Raw genomic sequence first — 18,876 nt, forward strand, 5'->3', positions numbered from 1 at the left:
ATCCAATGTGGTACTGATGCTTCTAGCCAAAGCAATTAGGTGACAGAAAGAAAGAAAGAAAATGCAATCAGAAAGGAAAGGAAAAAGTAACCTGTCTCTTTTTGCAGATGATATGATTTTGCACATAGACGATCTCAAGTAGCCCACAGCGAAAAAGACTCATAGAACTAATAAAGAGCTCAGCAGTGTTGCAGGATATAAGATCAACATACAAAGATCAATATATTTCCATCTACTTGTAATGAACAGCCAGAAGTGAAAATAAGAAAATAATTCCATTTATAATAGTAGTGAAAGGAATGGAATATATAGGGGTAAATTTAGGGTGTCTGGGGTAAATAATTTCATGGCAAATACATGGGGAAACAATGAAAAGAATGAAAGGCTATATTTTCTTGGGCTCCAAAATCACCGCGGATGGTGACTGCAGCCACGAGATTAAAAGCACTTGCTCCTTGGAAGAAAAGCTATGATAAACCTAGACAGACAGCGTATTAAAAAGCAGAAACACTACTTTGCCAACAAATGTCTGTATAGTCAAAGCTCTGGTGTTTCCAGTCGTCATATACAGATGTGAGGGTTGGACCATAAAGAAAGCTGAGCACCAAAGAATTGATGCTTCTGAACTGTGGTGCTGGAGAAGACTCTTGAGAGTCCCTTGGACTGCAAGGAGATCCAACCAGTCCATCCTAAAGGAAATCGGTCCTGAATATTCATTGGGAGGACTGATGCTGAAGCTGAAACTCCAGTCCTCTGGCCGCCTGATGCAGAGTCAGCTCATTGGAAAAGACCCTGATATTGGGAAAGGCAGAAGGCAGGAGGAGAAGGAGATGACAGAGAATAAGATGGTTGAATGGCGTCACCAAGTCAATGGGCGTGAGTTTGAGCAAGTTCCAGGAGGTGGTGAAGGACAGGGAAACCGGGCTTGCTGCCGTCCATGGGTTTGCAAATAGTTAGACACGATTGAGTGACTGAGCAACAACAAATTTAGGAAAAGAAGTGCATGACTTGTACGTTGAAACTACAAAACATTGTTGACAGAAGCTAAAATTGAATAAATGGAAAGATGTTCCAAGGTCTTCACAGAAAAGGCTTACTGTGCGCCAGTGGTAACACGCCTCAAGGTTATCTATAGATTCGGTGTAGTTTCTATTGAAATCTTCGCTGGCTTTGTGTGTGTGAAAGCAGAAAATGTGATCCTAAGACTCACGTGAGATGCAGCCAATGCAGAGAAGCCAAAACAATCCTTACAAAGAGGCACCAAGTTCCAGGACTCCGCCGTCCTAGTTTGGAAACCTGCCACAAAGCTCCAGTAAAGACAGCGTGGTTCTGGTGTCAGGACAGACGGGGAGGCCAGCGGAGCGGCGCTGAGGCTCTGGAGGCAAGCCCTCGCGGCTGTGGCCGCCTGTCATAAGGGTTCCAAGGCAGCTCGGTGGGGACGAATAGTCTTTGCAACGAATGGTCCTGGGTAGCCACACGCACGCACAGGAAGTGTCTACACGTTAAAAACTGTCTCAGGGCGTACTGGGACCTGAAAGTCTACAGAAGTCTTGCAGGAAAACACAGGCTGCGTCTTTGTCAGCCCAGACCAGGCCAGGGTCTCTTTGAAACGACATCAAAAGCACAAGGAACAGAAGGAAAGCACACAATTTGGACTTCAAATGGAAAACTTTTGCACATCAAAGGACACGAGAAAGTGAAAAGACAGCTGACAGAATGGGAGAACATATTTGCAAATAGTATCTCCGACGAGGGGCTTGTATCTGGAATATATAAATAACTCTTACTTCTTAATAGTAGTGAAAAATAAATAATCCAGATCTTTTCAGGGCAAAGGACATTTCTCTAAGCAACATATACAAACAGCCAATAAACACACAAAAAGAAACAGCGTTATGCGCTGCTGGGAACATGCCAGGCAGCTCCGCAGAGCAGTGCCCCATGACCCCACAAGTCCACTCCTGGAGGCACACCCAGCGGAGGCAAAAACATGGCCCAGAAAACAGGTCGGCTTTCATCACTGACCAATGCCCACCCCGCCCCGTCTCGTTCCCCCGTGAAGCAGCGCACAGTCAAGGGTCTGGTGGGTTAGTGCAGACTGAAGGGCCCCAAGGCCGAGGACTCTGGGGCTGGGGTGGAGGGTGGGGCTCCCACACAGGGTCAGAGTCGGGGGCAAGTCGCTCAAGATCCCATACTGAGATGCAAACCTGGCCACTGAGTTCTTTCTACCCAAGACACTCGTGGCCTCCGCTCCCTCCAGAAACGGTGGCGCTCCCCCTCCATGAGCCGCACCAGCAGCCCTGGGAAGAAACACCGCTTCCCAGGATCTGGGCGAGGCCACCAAGGGGGCTGTTGGGTCCGATCCTGGGCAGACTGTGGTCACAAACTGTTTTTGGAGAACTGGCTCCAGGAATTTTTCTGCCTCAGTTCTCCCCTGTGTCAAAGGACCAGCTTGGACCACATGAGCTCTGAGCTCTGAGGATAAGCTCTCCTCCTGGAAGACTGCCCAGAGAAAGCATCACTGAGAAGCCCTGGTCAGAAGGACCACCCCCCACCCCCCGCACCTGCATACTCAGGACGCCCCTCACTCGGCCCGGCCCCAGCTCTGGTCTGGCTCCTGTCCCGGCCACCTTCACCCTTCACGGCTGGAGCAGAGCCCCGCGCCACAGTCTGTGTCGGGGTGCGGCGCACAAGAGGGGTTTCATTTACTCCTCGTATCTAGGCCTGGGGGCAAAATAATAGGAATGCTGTCTTGAGCAGCGGGAGAATTTTATCCACAGCCTCCACTTTCCCAACAGTTTGAATGCCAGGAGGATGTGCTGTATTTATAGCAGTGCGTCCCAATTGGAGAGGAAAGTATTTGAGAGCGAAACAGCACTTTCTTTTAAACTGCTCGCCTTGAAAACAGCCAGGCTATCATTCTGAGGGAGGCTGCGTGCGAGCTGGAAATGCAGGTACCAGAGGAAAAATAAGGACAAAGTCACGCGTAAAAGGCCTTTGATGACAGCCGCGCGCGGCAGAGCGGGGAGCTGGGCGGCTCTCCTTTTCTGTAAGGCAGCGTGGGCATTGATCCCCGCAGGCCTGCCCTGGCAAGGCTGGAGAGGCAAGCAGATGCCCCGGCACCTGTAGGGGCTGCGTCTACCGGGCACCGGGGGCTGGCGTGGGCACGGCGGACTCAGTTTCCCGGCTTCTGGGACGAGAATCAGCACTTCTCTCCCCGGGGCTGAGATGATTAATGAACAGCAGAGGAGTGCTTTGAAGATGAAAAATACCTTCACCATCCTGGGGATTAATCATCGTATAATGCGTGTTCCGTGACTGCGCGGCGACTTAATTACCTGGAGTCGACAAAATGGTTTTCCTCCCGCTCCTCTCCGGAGGGACGGCTCCCATGGCGGGGGCCGCGGTAGGGCCACTCAGCAGAGAATCAAAGCACTCTCTGCAGTCGCACAGAAGCTCCAGGAGGCTTCTCAGATGACGCGGCCTCGAAGGTGCGGGCAACAGGCAGGAATGGCTCCTTGAGTGTGATGGAAACGGGGTTGAACTGGCGTCGCCCTGAGCCAGCTGAGTGTCCTGCCTCTCAGAGCGCCTGTCCCAGACTGGGGGGCGGGCTCAGCGTGGGCCTCCAGCTGGAGGTTGGAGGCCAGACCCTCATCACGGGAGAGACTGGGGGGCAGGACCCTGGCCCTGGTCACCCCACCTGAGGCCTTAACCACTGGGCACCCGCTCTCTCCTTTCTGTGGGCTTTTCTTGGGGAAACGCAAGAGGAGCCTTTTAAACAGTGAAGTGTTGCTCGTGAGTGAGCAGACGCCGCCATGTGACCTGTGGATAGGAAGGGTCCACGCTGAGTGGACACCCTTGACCCCTGCTGACACTTCCAGGGAACCCCGCCAAAGTGTCCTGCCTTCTAGCTTACTGCAAAGGGGCATTTGAACTCGTCAGATCACATGGGACTTGAGAACGTGAGACCCAGGGAGGCAAGAGGCCCCTCAAGGGCAGAGCACGCAACCTGGCCAACCTCATTCCTGGCGGAAATGGGCAAACACCCTCCGCTGACAGAGCCTCAGTTTTGCCACCTGGAAAGTGGGGCTGAGAGGTGAGCAAGGCCCTCCTGAGAGGTGAACAGGGCCCTCCGCAGGGCCCTACCGCCTCCTCCCCTGCCCGTGACAAAGCCCAGCACCCAGCCCCACCCTCTGGGAGCAGGACGAGGCCCCACACCCTGGGACGCTGCTAGGACCTCCCTGAGTCCACGCAGACAGACTTCTGATAGCTGGAGGAGCCCAGTGTCTGGGTCTGCAGCCGGGGAGCGGGACCGGGGCAGGCTGGGCTGACCAGGATGAGAACCTCCGCTCATCCCTGTCTGGTTCCAAATCTGACCGCCTCTGTCACTGTCAGCTCCAGGGGAGCGCAGGGCGGCCCCCCCACCGCCAGCAGCTTGCCCCAGCAAAGTGCGCGAGCACAGAGGGACCACTCCCGCCCCAAACCCGCTGTCTTCAGAGGAGGGTCTGACGGTGCTCCAGAGCTCTGGCATGCCCTGTGGAGTGCTCTCCTCCAGCCGTGTCCAACTCTGCGACCCCGTGGACTGTGGCCCGCCAGGCTCCTCTGTCCATGGGACTCTCCAGGCGAGAATCCTGGAGTGGGTTGCCAGGCCCTCCTCCAGGAGAGCCTCCTGACCCAGGGGCTGAACCCACGTCTGTTACGTCTCCTGCATTGGCAGATGGGTTCTTTACCACTGACGCCCTGTAAGCCCAAGGGGCTGGGGGAGGCGGAGATGTAATCAGTTACCTCCCAGGTCAACCAGCTAGTTGTGGTTGATGCATGTTCAAAAGGAAGGAGGAAGCAAAATCTCTCAGGAAGGTTCCGCTGATCAGTCTTTACAAGACCATGCAAATTATTTTAATCAGATAATTTTGGGGGTCCTTCCAGCTGAGCTAAACCAGAGATTTGATTAGAGGAAGCAGAACTAACTTGAAATCCGAGGCTCACGGGGGAGGGCCCCCGAAGGGTGCTAGCGACAACCGGGCATCGGGACAGCAGCTGTGTCCTGGAAAAGGCAAGACTCGGTCTCCTCGTCCTCCTTGCAAAGCCGCGGTTCACTGCCGGCCAGCACCTGCGCTCTCTGCCTCGGCTCGCTCTGTGACATCCACCAGGTTGCCTCCGGCTCCCCAAATGTCACATGCAGAATAAAGCCCCAAACCCCCAGGTTACAAAGATGAGGAACAGCCGCAGGGTCACTGGGGCCCTCCCAGCGCAGGATGACTGTCGCCTACAACTGATGTCATTGTGGATTTTCTTTGCATAAGTCCCGTTCAGTTCAGTCACTCAGTCGTGTTTGACTCTTTGCGACCCCAGGGACTGCAGCACACCAGGCCTCCCTGTCCATCACCAACTCCCGGAGACTGCTCAAACTCATGTCCATCGAGTCAGCGAAGCCATCCAACCATCTCATCCTCTGTCGTCCCCTTCTCCTCCTGCCTTCAATCTTTCCCAACATCAGGGTCTTTTCCAATGAGTCAGTTCTTCACATCAGGTGGCCAAAGTATTGGAGTTTCAGCTTCAGCATCAGTCCTTCCAATGAATATTCAGGACTGATTTCCTTTAGGATGGACTGGTTGGATCTTCTTACATTCCAACAGACTCTCAAGAGTCTTCTCCAACACCACAGTCCAAAAGCATCAATTCTTCGGTGCTCAGCTTTCTTTAAGTCCAACTCTCACATCCATACATGACCACTGGAAAACCATAGCTTTGATTAGCTCTCCTTCTTTACATCAAAGAGGGTTGAAATTTGCCCATGGCTGGTGCTGCGGGCCATGCATTCTGCGGCTCGGTGCTGTGTCAGCTGCGCGACCAGGTGACCCGAGGCCCCAGGCCATTCCTGTCGTCAGCGAGCTCACAGGGTCCCGGGTGGCGCTCACGTCCTCTCCTCCTGTCTGTGCAGGTAATGGAGTGACCGGGGGCTGCTCAGGCCTTGGTCCTCTTGCTTGAAGGAAACAAAATATCCAGATGTCTGGGCTGCCCTGCAACTCAGGACTCCCTCCATCGGGGTTGTTATTAATATGACAGCGTCGCTGATTTTTCTTTAGAGGGGCTTGTAGTAGGAAGTGGGGAGACTGCAGTGTCTGATACCCAAGGCTGACTGACCCCAAGTGTTTCCTGAGCAGCTCCAGGCTGGCAACTCTTGACAAAGGAACCTGCCTCCCTGGGAGGCTGGGGATCAGTGGAGGTCCCAAACTGTGGTTTTGGCTTAACCAAGAGGTGCCCCGGGGCCTGACAAGCTGCCAAAGAAAAAAATCAGAAGATGCACCCTGGCCTGGTTTCAGTTCTTATTTGTCATCCCTTTTGAAACAATTTGTGGGGAAATTGCCCAAATGAAATGTTTGCAAAACAGGTTATGACTTGCTCACGGAACTCGCGGATTGAATTTGGAAATTTTGGGGTGGATTCCTGAGCTTAGAGTGACCTGCCATCTGGCTTGCCCGGGACCAAAGGGTTTCTGGGACGTGGAAGTTTCACTGCTGAGGTGAGGACAGTCTTAGGCAGAGGGAACCAGTTGGTGAAGGCCCCCTATGGTGGCTGTCTGTGCCCAGAAGCTCCATCACGTTGATTGGCCAGTGGCCAGCCAATCGGAAGCTTCCCTGGGATTCTTCACTTGTGGTTGCTGGGTCATGCTCTCTCTTGCCTCCAGCTCATAGACCAGGATAATGGGGACTTACCTGCAACTGAGCCCACATTCTCTCTGTCTCTGGAGAAGGAAAGAGCCCAGGCAGAGACCCACATGGCTGCATGTGTGCTCCTGGGAGCCTGAAAATCCACCCGCCTGTCCTCGGCCACCACTTGTCACTGAGAGGGCCAGGACAAGGGGTGCTGGGAGGGTGGGAGGAGGCGTGGTGTGTCCAGGCCTGAGGCTGGGCCCTGTGTCCACTCCACTGGGCAGAGAACTTGCTACCTGAGGTGACTGCTGGGGAAGAAGGAGCTGAGAAGAAGGTATTTACATGGAATAAATGTTGGATTGCTCCCAATGCTTCTCCGTGGCACTGTGTGTCTGGGATTAATTTTATCCATTCCGCCCACATCTCGATACCCTTCAGCAAGGTTAATCCTGTCCTAATGCAGGTTTAAAAATTAAATCCACTGCAATGAACAAATGTCGTGGGCAGCCTCAGCCTATTCTTTTATGCAGAGTAAATATGTTTGCACAGCGGCTCTGGGAACAGAGCTCCAGAGCGGGTAACGTGTGCGCTCAACACGGCTTTGTCTCTCTGCTCGTTTCATGCATTATATATGACGGTCCCCATCCAGCTCACCAGCCTTCAAGTCAAGAGCAAAGCAGATTGTGTTCTGGTCCCCGGAAACAAGGAGCCAGGCAAGGATTTAGGATTTTAAGAATTAGTTTAACTTGGATGAGAACTGACTCCTGGGCTTTTTTTGTCTGTTCACAAGCTTTAAAAATGCATGCAAGAAGTAAGCAACAGCCCCAAACAAAACAAAATAACTCCTGCTTCCAGGCTGGTTTTCTGTGGGTTTCTGGAAGGTGAAAATGACCTCCATCCCTTGCAAAGTGGGAGGAGGACGCTGTGAAATCTGTTTCCCCACAGTGTCCTCGGGCCTGCAGACTCGATTAAGATATTAAACAGCACACGGGCGAGCCGGGTCTCCCGGGGAGCTGCCTCTGCTGGTGTCCTCAGCCTGGTGCAAGCGCCTCCAATCCCGGGATGCCAAAGGCTCTAAGGGAATGATCTGTCTCCTGAGATATAAATTCCAATTTACTCTGACACAAACGATTACCCTGTGAACACTGGTCATCCGTCTTCAGGTACCCGGGGGATGCTCTGGCTGGTGTTATTATCTCCTGGAAATTAAAATGGCCCGAGGGTGAGGATTACTTCCTGCTGGAGCCAGGGTGTCCTGCCTCCCCTGCTCCAACCTCTGGGCCTGGGAGTGGGCAGCAGAGCTCCTGGGTCACTGGAGGAGGAGCCGTGTAGAAAGCCTGGTGGGGGTGGGCGGAGGTTGAAAGACGAGGCCCCTGTGTGGAACAGAAGGCCAAGGTCTCTCTCCCAATGGCCCCACTGGGCAGAAGGGTCCCCCTGTGGGGAGGGGTCTCCAGGGTCGGCTGCCCCCATCTAGGACTCCTCATGTGGGTCTGCAGGGTGGGCCCCCCACTCTAAGGACCCATGTGCCAGCATCCCCGGTCCACCCCCACCTTCCCCACAGAACTCTCTCTCTTTCTTTAGCAGCTTTATTGAGAGCTAAATCACATGCATAAATGTACCCTTTTTAACCGCACATTCAGTGCTTTCTGTGTATCTGCAGAGCTGTGAACTTTCAGTGCATTTTAGCTTCAGAGGGCAGTGAATATTCTATATTCAAGAACATTCTAGAATATTTTTACCATCTCCAAAGAAAGCTCATATCCCTTTGCTTTCAACCCCGGCGCCCCTCCCCTGCCCCGGCAACCCCTGGCCTTTCTGCATGGACTCTCCTCTCCTGGACATTTCACATCAGTGCAGTGGGGCAGCATGCGGTTGCGTGACCGGCTTCTCCACCAGTGTCGTCCGAAGGCTCAGTCAGCGCCTCCTCGGTGTTTCTGCTCTGATAACATCCTGTTATACGGACAGCCGTGTGCGTGCTAAGTCGCTTCAGTTGTGTCTGACTCTGTGTGACCCCATGACCTGTAGCCCACCAGGCTCCTAGACCATGGTTTGCTTCTTTATGCATCAACCAATGGGCATTTGGGCCGTGTCCACCTTCTGGCCACACTGAGCCGGGCTGCTGTGGACAGGAGGGTCATGTTCTCATACGGATGTCCGTCGTCACCTCCCAGGGGACGCACCGGTGGTGAGGTGGCCCTGAGTCCTGGGAGCTTTCCCAGATTCTGTCCTGCTTTCTGTCCTGGCCTCCTGAGCAACCTGGTTCCAAGTCGCTTTACACCCCCATGGAGACACACCCTTGCGGGCTGGTCCCAGTTTCTGCAGAATTTAGGATCTTTCACTGCCTCCCCCCGCCCTGCCCGCCTGGAGCAGAGTCCAGATACGAGAGCTGGGGACTCTTTCCTGCTCCCTGAGGTTCAAGCCGTGAACGTACAACTGGGAGCAGGGCCGGGTGCTGCCAGGGTCCAGGGACACTGGTTTCAGGCTGCAGCTGGCCGGGGGTGGGGGCAGGAGGGCAGGTTCTGGCTTCAGCAGAGAAGGGTCAGAAAGCACATCCAGTCCAAACGCCCCCTGGAAAATGGGGAAACGGAGGCTCCGAGAGAGCGGGGTGCGCCTGAGGCTGCAGACCAGCCTGAAGCCCCGGAGGGAACTGCTTCCTCCCATCCTTTCCCAGCCCGAGCTGCCTTGGGCACGCCGCGGGAGAACTGGAGCGGGCGGGTTCATCCAGCAGAGGGCAACCACCCATCTGGGTTTGTTTGCATTCAGGGTCTTACCTTTCGTAATGGGTAGGTCTCCACCCTTGTCGCCCCAGGAAGAGAAAGGAGGTGACGGCCACTGAGGCTGGACGATGGCGAGGCAGAGTTTACCCTCCGCTACCCTGAGTCTTTGAGAACACGTTGTATTTCCCGAGCCAGAGCTGAGCCCCCGTAGGGCAGGCGCCCCCACCTGTGTCCTGGCACATGGGGCTGGCGGAGCATGCGCCCCGGTGCCCAGCAGGGCCCACAGGACTCTGTGGGGGGAGAGAGATTGGCTCTTTTGCATGCTTGCAAGTGTCTGTGTAATGGGTACATGCGTGTGTGATGCGTGTGTGATGCGTGTGTGATGCGTGTGTGATGCGTGTGCACTGGTGTGCATGTGTGTGCAGACATGTGTGTGCATGGGTATATGTGAGCAGCTGTGTGTGCATGCCTGCTTGTGTGAATGGAAGTGTGTGTGTGTGAGAGAGAGAATGAGCTCTCATTCTAGAATAAAAGGGAACTAGTTTTTCTCAGCTCCATTCTTAGTGAATCACCATCGTTTTTCCTCATCAAATCATCTCTTTAGAAAGAAGCCAGCACGCTCAGCAGGTGTACTGGGCATGTCTATTGCACGTATTGAATGGACATATTGAACTGACCCAAACAACATCTATTTTCACCAGCAATGATCAGTTAGAAAATATGCTTTTCTCCAAAGGTGTCATCCATGGGGCAGGAACAGAAACCATATGGAATCTAGGAATTAATGCCAGTGGGAGACTTTGATACGACCTGAATATACAGAAAGACTCCAGGCCTTTGATGGGAAGACCTAATGTTATAAAGATGCCAGCTCTCTTCAAATTAACTCATAAATCCAATGGGATCCCAATCAAAAAATTTCTTGCAGAACTCAGACGTGATCTAAGATTTATGTGGAGGGTGTTCATTGGAAGGACTGATGCTAAAGCTGAAACTCCAGTACTTTGGCCACCTCATGCGAAGAGTTGACTCATTGGAAAAGACCCTGATGCTGGTAGGGACTGGGGGCAGGAGGAGAAGGGGACGACAGAGGATGAGATGGCTGGATGGCATCACTGACTTGATGCACATGAGTTTGGGTGAACTCCGGGAGTTGGTGATGGACAGGGGGGCCTGGTGTGCTGCGATCCATAGGGTCACAAAGAGTCGGACACGACTGAGCAACTGAACTGATCAAGGTCCACAAAGATCTTCACCAGCTTTACGAAAGAAGAGTAGAGTGTGGACTGTCCCGCGAGATGTGACATTCTGCAGAAACAGAGCAATGAAGCCCATGTGGTCTTGACACTGAGTGGGGGCCTGGATTCCAAAGTTCGGGGGCAGAGACCACCCACCGCCTGTGGGGTCTTCATTCATTACAAGGTGGTCCCACACATCCAGCGGGAGAGGACAGAGCTCCAGACAGTTCCAGAAACTTGCCCATCCTATGGAGCATAATAATGAATCCCCGTGCATGTGTGTGTGTGGGTGGGGGTGGGGGGTTACCTAGAAACCAGGAGGAGCACAGGGAGTGACGAGCCAGATGGGGGAAACAGAAGAATGGAGCTAGAAAATGAAATGCAGCAGGTTATCTTTGGGGCCTCGGGGGAGGGAAAGACTTCATAAATAAAACTCTAAGAGCAGAAATGGTGGGTGCAGAAGAGTCCCAGGGCAAAGCCAGCGGGAAGGGAGCAGACGCCTGTACCGCCCGAAACACGTGACTCACGTCTGGAAAGCACGAGAAGGCAGCGACCTCAGGGCGACGGAGAGCCGGTTACGTAAGAGGAAACCTGGGAGCTACAGCGTGGGCAAGCTGTTGAGGACCCAGGCAACCATCAGAAAGCTGAGGAGTGCAGAGGAGGGGCCCCACGGGGACACGTCCATTCTGAAGGACAGCCCCTTCAGGTAGCCGCAGTCAGGCTCCGCGGGCCACGGGGCCTGGAAGCCGCTCGGTGTGAACGCTGGGCCCTCGGAGCCCCAGGCGACGTCAGTGGCGGAGGAGGGTGGGTTTTGAGGTCACCCGGGAGACGGCCCAGGAAACTCTGGCAGGTCCAAAGCAATGCGGACTTGGCGGCTGAAATCAGCAGGCTGAGTGTAGATAAACACACCAAGATTCACGCCCCTGAGTCACGGGCCCACACGCATGCACACACACGCGAGGCCCACACGGCTGAGTGGAGAAAGCAGAATTCAGAATGAGCTCCAGTAGGTGCCACTTACCTAGGTGAAAAGACAGGCTCAGGAGTCCACTTTCCGGGAACATCGTTCAAGTCAGACGTCCCTGCTGATAGGTGAGGAAGAGGAGGCGAGGGAGGGGGCCTGGGACAGGTCCGATGCAGGGGGCTGGCCTAGAAATCAGGTCATCATTAGGGTTTGTGACAGTGGAGAGGTGGGGTGCCGGGGGCCAGCGTGAGGAGCTCCGCCCACGGCAAAGGTCATGAGGAAGGAGGCTTGGCATACGCAAAGGCGTGATCAAGCCTCAGGAAAGCCCCTGTTCCCGAGCATCTAACCCCAAAACCAGAGTCTGTTTTGTGCTCTCACCTACACCTCTGACTTTACGGGGGGCTCTCCCTCATAACCGTTTCTCTCGGAGAAGGAGTAAACGTGCAGCTCCAAGGCAATAAAAATTCCTGGGCGTGACAAGAGTGTTTCAGCTTACGGACTCCTCTGAAGGTTATTTAGCCCACCTGCATAGGTTCGTCCGGCCACATGTGATTGTTTACAGCCTCCAAATCTGAGAGGCACGAGATGTTTTAGACTTACTAAAGGCAAATTCTTTTGGGGAGTTGGAAATTATTAGTATAGTGGGTTGGTTAGGAATTATATTGATGAAGGGTTCTTCATTTGTTGTGCCACTAATTGCTGCTAATTCCCTGCTCTGGGTGGGACAAGGGTGTCATAGGTCAAACCTCTCTGCTGACAGACTAGCTTGTGTGACAGGATTATCCATACTGCTGCCACTAGGCACATGATTGTTTATTACCTCTCAACCGTAAACAGCACAGAGAGTTTTGGAGTATTTTGAGAGTCTTAATTAGCATAGGGCTTTTTCTTCTTGTTGAGTCAATGATTGCCGCCAGGCCTCCATATCCTTAGGCACCTGGGAATATATTAATCAATGTATTTGGAATATAGCAAAGGAAATATAGTAGTTTTTGATGTTAGCAATACTAGACTTTTTGAGTTAATGAATTTTCTCTTTGTAATAGATCACTGTACTTTGTTATAAATCACTGTGTCCTTGCTGTGTAAGAATGTAACTTTATCATATCTTAAGACTAAATAGATCTTAAGGGGAGCATTGGTGAAAGGATTTTCATTTGTTGGGCTGATGTTTGCTGCTAAATCTCCATGTTCCCTGCCCTTATAATGAATAAAACTAACATATAGGAGAAATAAGTATTAACCTTTAAGCATATAGGAGAAATAAGTATTAACCTTTAAGACGAATCATGTTAACCTTGGGTTAAATAAATTCCTTTCTTGATTGTAACTCACTACACCCTCACCCTATAGGAATGTAACTTTATTTGAAGGGTGGTGCCTGGTTTAAGGAAAAACACCCTTGGAAGAAATAAGTTTTTGGTTATCAGAAAGAAAGGATCATAAAATGTCAGCAGGTCTCACTCATGGCCAGAAGATGATGTACCTTTTTTTTATACATTTATGTGAAGCACCTGATTTTGATAAAGGTCAGGACTGCTGACCCCCACGTGACTCTGTACTCATCCCTATATGTAACAAAAGGTATATAAGCAAACCCCAAAATAAAGAAACTGGATCAGTTTCCAGAAAGACTGATTCCCCCATGTCGCTTCTTTCTTGCTCCCGTTTTTCTGGCTGAATTCCCATCTGGAGCATGGATGCTATTCCACGTAATCCAAGTGATTCAGCCTCTTTTTCTCCACTAATCTTCCTACTACACTATCCATTTCTAATCTCTCTATATCTGTAATTAAGTATGTATTTTTCCAAAGACGCCGACTCCGTCCCCCCACCTTCGAATCACCCTGGATCCACCGGGGCTGGTCCCCGGCAGTGGGGATTCCAAAACGACGGGGCCCCGGGGTGACTGTCCTGAGCTGCAGGGGACATTCGGGAGAAATGTCTGCTGGCATTTCTGGTTGTCATGACTTGGGGCAGGGATGCTACTGGCATCTAGCAGGCACTGGATGGTTTCCTTGGCAAGAGCCGTCTGGGCCAAAATGTCAGTAGCGCCAGGGCTGAGCGAGCCTGCTGTGGGGGAGTTGTTTATGGCGGGAGAAGGGACATTTCAGGCCAATGAGGGGTGGGGAAGAGAAAGCTTCCTTCTGGCAGTTGAGCCTGGCACAGTGCCACCCCCCACCCCCACTCCAGCTTTTCAAGGATGTTCCAGGAGGGCCCCTGGCGGGGGGTCTCCCCTTTAGGGACCCCAGGCACTTCCACCTCACTGGGTCCCTTCCTCCACAGAAAATCATTAAAAATTGTATTTTACAATGATGGAAGTTCAAAGTTGAATATAACCTTGGCCATATTTATCTACTTTCTTCCTCTGATTTTAAAAGACATCACGAACGTTTTTGTGGACGCCCTGGCATCTGTCCTGGGCTTCCCTGGTGGCTCAGTGGTACAAGGATCCTTCTGCAATGCAGGGGCCGTGAAAGATGCAGGTCCGATGCCTGGGTGGGGAGGTCCCTTGGAGGAGGGCACGGCAACCCACTCCAGTATCCTTGCCTGGAGACTCCCATGCACAGAGGAGCCTGGTGGGCTACAGTCCACGGGGTCATAACGAGCTGGACACGACTGAGCAGCTGAGCATGCATGCCCAGAAGTTTCCAGGGAGTATAGGCGCTCTTGGAGCAGCAGGGGCCACATGCCTGCGGAGCCCTGCTCCCCTAGGGGCTGCCTTCACTTGCAGAGCCCTGCTCGCCGAGGGGGCCACACGCCTGCGGAGCCCTGCTCCCCGAGGGGCTGCCTTCCAGCGGAGCCCTGCTCCCCGAGGGGCTGCCTTCCGGCGGAGGTCTGGGCAGTGCGCACAGCAGACAGGGGTCCCCAGGACACGGCTCCCAGCAGGCTCGACGGGGCGGCCAGGACCCAGCCCAGCTGCTGAGAGGCAGGGGCAGGGAGGGAGGCTGGGGTGGGGAGGAGGTTCTAACGCCACCAGCCAGAGGGCTCCTCCTCCCAGGTTGTGAAACACCCACAGGAAACAGAGGCTTGCACAGGCTGGGGTGGCTGGGGAGGGGCGGTTGGGGGGCAGGTGGCCAGGCCTAGAGGGCGGCCCAGGAAGCCGGCAGAGAGGCTGCGGGGAGGAGGAGGTCAGGGCCGGGGGAAGGGCAGGCACTGACCTCCCCACGGTCACTGACCCCACGGTTCCCACTCACTATCCTCACTCCAAGGGGTCCTCAAATCCACCCTGTTATCCCAAGTTTGGTGACAAAGAAGACTCAGAGAGGTCAAGCGACGGGCTCAAGGTGGCATTGCCTGGGTCAGGAGGACCCGGGCCTGGAGGTGCGGCCTGGGGCTCCTTCAGGGCCAGCCTTGCGTGCTCCTTCTTCCCAGACAGAAAGCCGGGACAGCTGGCGAGGGCCCCCTCCCTGGGCTCCAGGCTGGACTGGACTTGGCAGGCAGCCTCTCCCCAGCTGAGGGGCTCCGAATGTAAACGGTCTTCACAGCCAAACGACAGTGCCTCCGGGTGATATCAGGGGGAACCTCCGGGGGATAGCAGGGGGACCCCGCCAGGTCCAGCCGGCACACGGCCCCTTTCCTGAGGCCCTCCAAACGCGAGCCCTTGCAGGAGCAGGAAGGAAGGGAACCAGTGGAGGGACAGGGGACGTCCTATCCTGGGGGACACTCCCTACTCCCGGGAGGAGGAGGCTGGGACTGGAGGCCTGGAGCAGCCAGCTCTCCGCGGGTGGGGGAGGGTTTGCACCTACACTCCCAAGGGCCCTGCTGTTCCTGGGGTGGTTGTTCCGACGCTCAGTTGTGTCTGACTCTTTACAACCCCATGGACTATACTATCCGCCCCCTGTCCTTCACTATCTCCTGCAGTTGGCTCATCCCTTGAGTCAATGATGCCATCCAACCATCTCATTCTCTGTCGTCCCCTTCTCCTCCTGCCCTCAGTCTTCCCAGGATCAGGGTCTTTTCCAATGAGTCAATTCTTCCCATCAAGTGGCCAAAGTACTAGAGTTTCAGCTTCAGCATCAGTCCTTCCAATGAATATTCTGGGTTGATTTCCTTTAGGATTGATCTCCTTGCAGTCCAAGGGATTCTCAAGAGTCTTCTCTAGCACCACAGTTCAAAAGCATCAATTCTTTGGTGCTCAGCCTTCCTTATGGTCCAACTCTCACATCCATACATGACCACTGGAAAAACCATATCTTTGACTATACAGACCTTTGTTGGCAAAGTAATGTTTCTGCTTTTTAATACGCTGTCTACAGACTCCCCTAAGAAAGTTGAAGGCTGAAAATGCCATGTTACTCGCTGAAGCATTTCCCCCAAGACCCATCAACTCATCAACAGAAATCAATAGTTTGAGCGGAATCCTGTCGATTAAAAAACCTCACTTTGCTGTGTCTACCAGTCCTAAACAATGACTTGGTGCCCCTGCCCTAGGCCCCACTGGAAGACCCACCCTAATCCAGACTTCAAAATCTCAGTCGATCGGACCCCCCTTTCCTGCTCCGGAGCACTGAAGCCCTGGCGGATGCTGTGGTCCTCACTCTGAGCCAGGACCTAGGTGGCGGATTCGGAGCTTGAGCATCACTGGGTGGGCTCACATCTCTCCTTAATCCATAGAGTCGTGTGCAAAGGCCCCAGGAGAGCCCCGATGCGCAGCCCTGGGACTGGGGTGGAGGGAGACGTGTGGGAACCCCAGTCCTGGGCCAGCTCCCTCAGAGGCAGTGGAACAGCACCTGTGTGCTGATGGTCAGCCTCCCAGGAGCCTGGCAGGACGCGGGGCCCGTGTGAATCTCCCTGCTTGCTGGGGACCGCCGCGCTGCAGCAGGAAGTGATACAGATCTCTGTGGCCACTGCAGGCTCCATTTCATTGTATTTAAGGTCCTTTTAGAAGGGGACAATAACACTTCCTCACCAGAGTGCAGAAACAAAGCGTGTCAGAAGAAGCTGGAGGGCAGGGCCAGCCCCCGGAGAACCCCTCCTGAGGAGGCTGCCACCCTGGCTGGGGGTACCTGGCCGTCCTCTCCACAGTCTGCTCAGGGCACCTCATCCCAACACGGCTCTGTGGAGTGGCCTGCTTTTGAATTTTACGTACAAATGCAATCAAACAAGGTCTCCTTTCTGATGCCACTTCCCCTGAGGTGCTGTGTTTGTGAATTTCCACGGTGGTTTTGAGGGAAGCAGGAACTCGCCATGAGACACTCTGCAGATGAGTTTGAACACCTGTGAGGCCGGGAATTGGTCCTGCTCCGGATGGACCCTCGGTCGCTGTGATTCGGAGCGATTCTGTGTCCTCTGCCTGGGCAGGTGCTGCAGTGGGGGCGGGGCCGAGCTCCAGGTTGTGGGTCATCAAGCAGGTGCCCGCTTGGATGTCTCTGATCACTAATCAAGTCAAGGGTCTCATCTTTTTTCTATCGGCCACTGAAGTGTCTCTTTTGAGGGGGGTCTGTGTAGGTCACTTTCCCACGCCGCACAGGAGCATGGGCGTACAGCAGCTCCTCGTTTCTTCCGGACACAATAATTTGCCACTGCTGCGTGCGGCCGACACCTCCTCCCCACCCCCTGGCAGCTTCTGTCTCTCTCAGGGGTGTCGTTTGCAAGCCCAGTGTTCTTAAGTTCAATGTCAGTTTCCAGACTCGCCCGTTACTTAGAGCTCTGCATTCCTGCATGAGGCATCACCGGGGTTATCTGATGTCCCGCGATGTGGCCCAAGACTGCTCTTCCGTCTTTCACATTTGGGTCTGTGATTCTGCCAACACGGCTCTTTTTCTGCTGTGTGGAAAGGGTCAAGTTTCATTTCTGGTTTTCCCATGTGAATACCCAGTAACTCACAGTGCTTATTGGAAGTTTATTCAAGGAGAAGAGGGCTGGCGGAGGGACGGAGTGGGAGGCTGGGATGAGCAGATGTAAGCTCTTAGATGCTTGTGTGTGTGCTAAGTCACTTCAATCATGTCCGACCCTTTGTGACCCTACAGACTGTAGCCCGCCATGTTCCTCTGTCCATGAGCCTCTCCAGGTAAGAACACTGGAGGGGGCTGCCGTGCCCTCCTCCAGGGGATCTTCCCCATCCAGGGATCAAACCTGTGACTCCTACATCTCTCGCACTGGCAGGCGGGTTCTTCACCACCCGGGAAGCCCGAGCTACTACATGTAGGATGGATAAGCAAGGTCCTGCTGTGTAGTGCAGAGAGCTGCATGCAGTGCCCTGTGATAAGCCATAATGGGAAGACTCTTAAAGGGAATATATATGTGAGCATAAAGCCAAGTCACTTTGCAGCACGGCAGAAATTAACACAACATTGAAAATCAACTATTCTGCAATTTTAAAAGCTTTGCCCTTTCCCAGCTGGCTCTGTGGAATTGCCCGTCGTGCGCCGAGTTTCTGCATATGCCCGAATCTGTTTCTAGGTCCTTTACTCGGTTCTGACGGTTTGGTCTGGGTCCTGCGCAGGTGCCACGCTGTCTCAGCGACATTATCTTCACGACAATCACTGGCATCAACCAGAGCAAGTCATCCTTCCTTGCTCCAGCTCAAGACATCCTCACGATTGGCCTTTAACCTTTAAAACAAGTTTCAAATTCGCCTTGCCAAGTTTCCCAATGAAAGGGGCATTCGACTGGTAATGCGGTGAGTCTACGGGTCAGCGAGAGAGAAACTAGTATTTTTATTTTTTAATTTTTTAATTTTTACTTTATTTTACTTTATAATACTGTATTGGTTTTGCCGTACATTGACATGAATCCACCACGGGTGTACATGCGATCCCAAACATGAACCCCCCACCCCGACCTCCCTCCCAGAAACTAGTATTTTTATAACGTTGAGCGTTTGAATCCACGAACAGACAACACCCTTCTAGTTGCTCTCTTGAAACATCTCTCACTCACGTCTGGTGCTTCTACATGGAGCACTAGTGTATATTTTGCCAGAATTATTCAGTTATTTGAGTTTGGTGTCACCATTGCAAATGTTTAAAATTTCTTTTTGTAATTCACTGTTTAACTTTTAGGAACATAACTGAATTTTGCTAAGCTCATTCATGATAGGATATGATACTGAAAGGGGAACTTCCCAGGTCGGTAGGTGCCCAATATGCTACTGGAGATCAGTGGAGAAATAACTCCAGAAAGAATGAAGGGATGGAGCCAAAGCAAAAACAATACCCAGCTGTGGATGTGACTGGTGATAGAAGCAAGGTCCGATGCTGTAAAGAGCAATATTGCATAGGAACCTGGAATGTCAGGTCCATGAATCAAGGCAAATTGGAAGTGGTCAAACAGGAGATGGCAAGGGTGAATGTTGACAT

This window comes from Ovis aries, chromosome 3, assembly GCF_016772045.2.
Source record: "Ovis aries strain OAR_USU_Benz2616 breed Rambouillet chromosome 3, ARS-UI_Ramb_v3.0, whole genome shotgun sequence".
Lineage (NCBI taxonomy): Eukaryota > Metazoa > Chordata > Mammalia > Artiodactyla > Bovidae > Ovis > Ovis aries.